The 7,290-nt window shown below is 41.8% G+C and overlaps 1 long non-coding RNA gene across 1 annotated transcript; it reads right to left on the reverse strand.

The window, feature by feature from the left end:
• Positions 1-1,105: 1,105 nt before the first annotated feature.
• Positions 1,106-3,315, reverse strand: LOC143102166 (uncharacterized). Its single transcript, XR_012982556.1, has 2 exons — positions 2,119-3,315; positions 1,106-1,962 (listed from the first exon to the last, which is right to left on the reverse strand). It is a non-coding gene; the product is annotated as an uncharacterized LOC143102166 (long non-coding RNA).
• Positions 3,316-7,290: the final 3,975 nt, after the last annotated feature.

Consider the following 7,290-nt stretch of genomic DNA (forward strand, 5'->3'; position numbering starts at 1 on the left):
GTGACATTAAAGTTAAAAAACTCTTTCATTATTATTTTCCTAATGATATGACCTAATATGCTGAGGAAATAAATTCAAAACTGCTTCGGGAAGGAGTTTTTTTTTCACATACAAGGCATTTCAGGACACAATGAAAATAAATGAATACTCCCCTCAATGTCAACACTATTTCTTTGCATTGATGTGCGACTTTAGAGTTGACGAACTCCGGTTATATGCAAATTCCTTGCTGCAGACATTGCAGAGGACTTTATTTTAATCAACACTATTTTTTATCAACACCATCAGGCTGTAAATGTTCCAATCAACGATCTAGGCAGCACATTTTCTTCTCTTTCCTTCATTTTACAGTCTAATGGTTACTGACTAGAATGGCTCGGGGTCAAAGGTCATGTGGAATCGATTAATCTGCGCTATTTTTTTTTTAGTAATCAGTTATTTTGACAGCCCCACTTATATGTAATATGTACTTGTGTATGTAATGATAATAACAATATGGTCTCATGCTATTAGAATAATAATATCCATAATGTGTCAAATATTCATGTATCTTAAGTTTCATACAGCTGGAGTCAAACTGACCCCAAGGAACATCAATGTATAATGAAAGCACAGCATTTATAGCCAATTTTCCCAATCATGAGTAACCAGACTATTCACTCATGAATGAGTTTGGCTTACCAGGCAACATACCCCTCAAAAGATGAAATAAACAGCCATATTTTCATATCTTAAGACTCTTCCCAGCTTGAATGTATTACCTTTGAGCAAATTAAATCACCTTTTAGTTTTGATGAATTTACACATTCTTCTTTACCTGCACAAAACCTAGGCCTAGTCCTGTACTGTTTCACAAACTGTATGCATCATGAACTGTACTGTTTAAAAGCTTAATCAACACAATTACATTCATTGCTTATACATTTCTTTTTGCATTATAGATCATTCCCTCCAGTCCCTGTTGACCTTATTTTTGTCAGGTATGTATTCAGTGTCAGCCTTAAAGCCAATTCAGAACAAAGATTATTGTTATGGAAACAGTGGTGCTGTTGATAGAGGTTGCATGGGTGTGTGAACCCTGCTGAATTTTGGAATCTGTGTTCCATTTTCATCGTGAATCTTTGGTCTGAATCTTAGATTGGTTAGACGGTATTGAAACCTCAATCGCACATGACAATTCGAAACATTTTATTCCACAGGATGAGTGAGGAAAAACAGTTACGTGCAAGGCAGTACCTCCGTTCATGGAGATCAGCTAAACAAGTTATGAGTAAGATAGCTGATCGCACTGCCAGTTATTGTGTCACAGAACACCATGTGGCTGATGTCAGCTTGGCCAGCAGTCCATCCAGTGTTCTTGCGCCTGTTGGTGACATTGACAACTCCTTGGACTTGGATGAGTCATTTCAGGATTATTCTGCTTCTGAGGATGACTGGATGGATGTTGATCCCTCTGATGATGAGGAGGAAGAGGCTTTAGGGGATGACCTGGAGGCAAACGACCAGTGTCCGGCATCGCTAGCGGCTGACCTCGCTAGCTGGGCTTGCCAGTTTCAGGTGAAACACAATGCTGTTGATGACCTTTTGAAAGTTTTGAGAGGTCACGGACACACTGACCTGCCATCCACCACCAGGACACTACTGAAGACACCCAGGGAGGTCAGGATCACATCAAAGTCTGGTATGGAGTATGTCCATTTTCCCATCAAGGACAAATTGCACCAGACTCTATTGAGATACCCAGCAGACCAGGTCCCTGACTGTGTTGATCTTTCCTTCAACGTAGATGGGCTACCTCTGTTTAAGAGCTCAGGAAGAACAATGTGGCCCATCCTTTGTGCTGTCCATTTAAAGCCAGTGTCAGTCTTCCCCATCACCCTGACTTGTGGAGGTGCGAAGCCACAGAATCTAGAATTCCTGGAAGACATGGTGATGGATGTCAACAACCTCCTGTCCAGTGGCCTGCAACACAGGAACAAAACAATTAAATTCAACATTCTATGTTTTGTGTGCGATGCTCCTGCGAAGGCCTTTGTGAACAATGTTAAGCTTTGCACAGGCTATTATGGGTGTGACCAGTGTGTTCAGAGGGGTGAGTGGTATAATAAAGTAACTTACCAAGACACAGAGGTGGTGGCTCGTAGCGATGACTCCTTCCGCCAATAGACACAGGGCGAGCATCATCATGGGAGCACCCCGCTTTTGGATTTGCCCATAAACATGATCAGAGCATTTCCTAGTGATGCACCGATGTGAAAATTGTGGCCGATACCGATAACCGATATTAATTTTGCTGTTATGGCCGATACCAATATTTACCGATGTCGATATATCTGTATAGAAAACACATTCTTATGATAATCAAATAAAGAGCTATTTTCCAAAATGCATTTTTTTAAATAACGTTTCAATAGCCTACCTTAGAACACCAGAGGATTACAATATAATAGAATATATCTGTATTATTTTATATCCTGATATAAAAAGAGAGAATACTGAATGTCTGATATTTATGACAGCACTTTATGCAGATTAGCCTATAGGTATGTATGGCACACTATAGGCCTACTATTTATATTACAACTCTCCCTCTTTAATTCAGCTGTGTGGTTGAAGCCTGGAAATATTGTAAACAAAGTAGCATAGTAGCATAGTTGGCTAGCTTATCATAGTCTACTGATTGGACTGTTCAGTTTCCCCATGTGTGTTTAAGTTTAAAGGTAATACTTGTTCTCCTTGGTACAGGCACTTTTGGGAAACATTGGTATTGAGATGATCAGTCAACTTGAAACCAAGAGTTTTAAACAAATATGTGCAGCATGCTAATGTTGCTAAGCAGATTTAATAGTAATTTAGCTAGTCGTCTTCTATGAGTCCTTGCTTTCACGATTGTAATGTTTTATTTGGATTGCGTTGGCCGAGTCGCGCGTGTCCATTGAGTGAGCGAGAGAGAGCGGGGCAAAGAGAGGGGTGTTGTAAAATGGTGTTGCGGCTCCTTTAAGAGAGCTCCGTGTGTGTGTGTGTGTGTGTGTGGGAAGAAGCTGGGAAGGAGGGAGATAGAGTGAGGAAGTGTATGTATGCGACTGGAGCAGAGAGTGTGGAAGTTCAAGTTGGAGTCTGTACACAGTGTGAGCGGTGTTACTGTCCGAAATAAAAGTCCATAAAGTTCAGCTCGTGTATTTTGTTCATCAGAAATGGGACCGTGACCCCGACGTTATTCTATCTTATAACATCGGCCCTCGAATAACGAATCTCCCCTGCGTTTCTGACTACGGTCTGAAACAAAGCAGGAAAGGTTAACGGGGTTTATACTGTTTGGTAAAGTCTACAATGAAAGCAACGTAGGCTACCGCCAAGTAAAGCGGGAGATGTGTGTTGTTTATGCGGCCGCGTAAGCTGCAAAGCACTGCTAGACACTAGAAAGGGTGTGTCGGTTCTGCCTTTTCACACCGCGACACAGGTTTGTGGATATGAGTGTTGCGATTTCAGTTTTGAATCGCATATCGTTACAGCCCTATTAAATTCTAGGGATGTGACGCTCGAAGCTGACGTTTCGAAACAGTGTCGAGCTTCCGAAACGCAAGTGTTTCGAACAGTGTTTCGAAGTGTGGTTCAAAACGCCCATGTCACGTGACCATGGCTTCGTGGTGTTTCAATTTGGTTTGGACCTTACCGCGCGAGCCAATTACCCGAGTAAACACCTGTTTGATCTAAATTACAAAGTCCCAGAATGCTTAAAAGTCATTCAAACACATCCTATCTTTGTGGGTTTTTGGTGAGGAGAGAGATTTTGAGAGATATAGCGACATAGAGACATATAGAGATATAGCGATTTATAGTGCATTCTTGTGATTGATAGGTTAGTGATATAGATTAGTTGACAGGCTAGAGACAGACAGTGAGCGATAGTTTAGATAGATATAGTCTAGTGACGTTAATATTTAGATAGATAGATAGATAGATACTTTATTGATCCCCAGGGGAAATTCAAGTAGCAGAAGTAAAAAAATATATGACTGATGCCTTTATTTCAAGAACAGCTGACCCTTTGAAATACTGGCAGGAGAGGAGAGTGGTTTATCCAAACCTAACTGTGATGGCCAAAAAATATTTGTTCATGCCAGCAACAAGTGTGCCTTGTGAAAGAATTTTTTCCAAGGCTGGGGAGGTTTATTCAAAAACAAGAAACAGATTAAATGCCAAGACGGCAGAACAACTGTTATTCCTAAATAAAAATGTATGTTGACATACAAAAAATGTGTTGTTTATTTTTCCCATGTTGTACCTGTTTAGTCTAACGCATGTATCCTTTATTTCCCTACAACATGTTCCCAAAAAAAACCCTGGGCCATAAGCATAGCCTACATTTTAAAACCATTGTAGCATTTTCCTCTCCAGCATATTCCAAAGGATAATGTACTATGAAACTGAAATAACAAAACATCTAACTGGCAGATATAAAAATATTCTTGTTATTGAAGGCATATAGTCTGAAATTTCTAAGCACCAGCAGGGAATAGAACACCGGACGCTACGGCCGAATGCAAGTGTGTTAACCACTCAACCACGTAGCTGTGGACGAAATCGTGCGTTCCATGTTGGCTATTTATATTCTTCGTCTGAAGCAGTTGTGCTTCACGGTCAAAATGTGATGGTGACATCTAGTGACTAGTTTTGCTAACATGGAGTTACGGGTGTCGGATTGTTTCGAAACCTCGACACATTCCGGCGCAATTGCTTCGAACGTTTCGTTGTTTCACAAAGCCTCGTTCTGCCCATCCCTATTAAATTCCTATTACGACCATATAATTACATTCTGCCTGATACACAGTTATATTTAGCCTACCGCGAGAGATGTAGTGCTAGGTGTGACATGACATGCAAGCCAGCCATCAACTTGACTGCAAGCAACGCGAGCAGCGCGATACAACCAAGGGGGCAGGCGAACGTTCGGAGAGCGTAGACACTATGGCTGATCTGAGGCTAAATAGTAGACCAGTTCACCTAGCCATCCCATTGAAATCCATTCAATGTTGGCGCCACTTTGACATCAAATAACGTTACAGCTGAAGCGTTTTAAGCCTTTATATTAACTTTTTCTATTTTCGGAGTAATACAACATTGTGTAATTGGCGTCATAACCTCGTAATTGACTTAATGGCTGAGTAATAAACTTTTTTCCGAAATCAATGCTAAAGTGACGTAATGAGCATACAACCAGAGCGGGTGAAAGTGTCGCACAGGAGCAAAATAACCGTATTCTCTGGATAAGAACGAAAGCATCGGAGCACATTTCTGCGAAGTTTTGATAGATTGACAGTAGCCTAGGCTATGAATGTGGCGAGTGCTGTTTATATGAAATCACATTTATCTACGAACAACTAGGACATTTAGAACAGTAATGTAGACACGGTGGGTAACGAAGTAAGTGGCTACATACCCAATCTCTCGGTGCAGCTATCACAAGAGTTACACGAGTCAGACTACGTGCCTACGTTACATTTACGTCCCCTGAGCCTGCGCAAAAAGCCTCGTCGACCAACAGGAAACAGTTGAAATTTGCTTCACCCACCTCCATTGACGTTTACGTGATGACTGTCCATATCTTTTACTGTCTATGGATACAACGCAACGTTTTAAAAGAACTTTTGTCAGATGCCCAGTGTCTTCTTTCTGTCAGTCTTGTTGCCCTGCTATTTTAAATAAAAAATATGATGCAATAGAAGGGCATATTTAACGGATTCAGTGTAGACAGATAACACGCTTGGATCGCTACACACACGTCAAATACACAGGAATGATTATCGGCCTGTTCACATCGGCCCTATTTTGACATCGGACCGATACAGATGTGTAAAAAAAATGACCATATCGGCCGATATTTTATCGGCGGCCGATATATCGTGCATCACTAGCATTTCCCATTGATTACATGCACCAGGCATGCTTGGGTGTAAGGCTTCTCTTCATGTGGTGCAGAGGAGTGAAGGGCCTCAAGATGTCAGCAACCCAAATAGAGGAAGTCAGCAGCAGGCTCACCAACCTCCGTCCACACATCCCTTCCAGCTTCGCTTGCAGACCGAGAGATCTTAAAGAGCTGGAGAGATGGAAGGCAACTGAATATAGGCAATTTATGTTGTATACAGGAAAGATTGTGCTGAAGGGGGTCCTTAAAGATGATTTTTTTCAGCCACTTCATGACATTCAGTGTGGCTATGAACATTCTCGTAAGTCCAGCATTGGTCGAGCAACACTGGAGATATGCTGCTGATCTCCTCAGATTTTTTGTTGAGAGAGGCCGAGAACTTTATGGCAACCAGTTTCTTGTCTACAACGTGCACTCAATGTTGCACATTGCGGAGGATGCCGTGACTTTTGCAGGATTGGACAATTGTAGCGCTTTTAAATTTGAGAATTGTCTGAAGAACATAAAGAGGATGGTAAGGAGTGGAAGATGCCCCCTGTCACAAGTGGTGAAACGGCTTGAGGAATGTGCTGGACAGCCAGTGGAGTATGGTAGGCAGAGGTCCAATTCTTCTTTTATATTGATTCGCCGCGAATGTTGTGAGGTCATAGAGGAGAGGGATGGAAGCAAGCTGTGCCGTGTATTCCAGCACCCAGAACCACTTTTCAATGTCCCTTGTGACTCGACATTAATTGGAGCACTGAAATTCAAGATCAATGACACTGTTTTGAGGTGGATCCCAGAAGACAACCTAAAACAAAGTGCAATCAAGATTCCTGTTAGGGAAAAAATAATCTTCATGGTCATTCTTCATGACATTGCAGTATGTTGTCATTTGTGCTCTCATCAGTGTACATAGCCGTGGGAAGTAGGGGTGCTGGGGGTGCGGCAGCACCCCCTGCGGGAAAGCACGCATATTTATATGTCATACCCCTCACGATCAGAAAAGAAAGAAGCTCTCCGTCCCCCTGTCTATTATTCTATTATGCACTAAAAAAGTTACATTAGACCTGGGAGATGTAAACAAAAACTAAACAAATTAACAAAACAAACCTGAGGGAGATATCCTATGACGCTAGCTTTATGGTACGACAATATGCCATATTAAGTAGGCTAGCTGAATATTACCGTGAGTTTCCCAAGGAGCTGAACACGGGCCGCCTCAATCTTCAGCTTAAAATGATGCATAGTGTTATCGGGGAGTCTCGGTGCACCACGGTGAAAGGTGGCATGGATATTAAGTAAGCTCCATCCACAAACAAGAGCTCTCTTCAGCGAGGTAGATGAACTTATTCATTCATCTGTGTCTTTGCGTGCCTGTTTCA

This window comes from Alosa pseudoharengus, unplaced genomic scaffold (genome assembly GCF_046254945.1).
Source record: "Alosa pseudoharengus isolate Yale_2024_CS ecotype anadromous, Long Island Sound unplaced genomic scaffold, YU_APseudo_1.1 YU_APseudo_1.1_scf_4, whole genome shotgun sequence".
Taxonomy (NCBI): Eukaryota; Metazoa; Chordata; class Actinopteri; order Clupeiformes; family Clupeidae; genus Alosa; species Alosa pseudoharengus.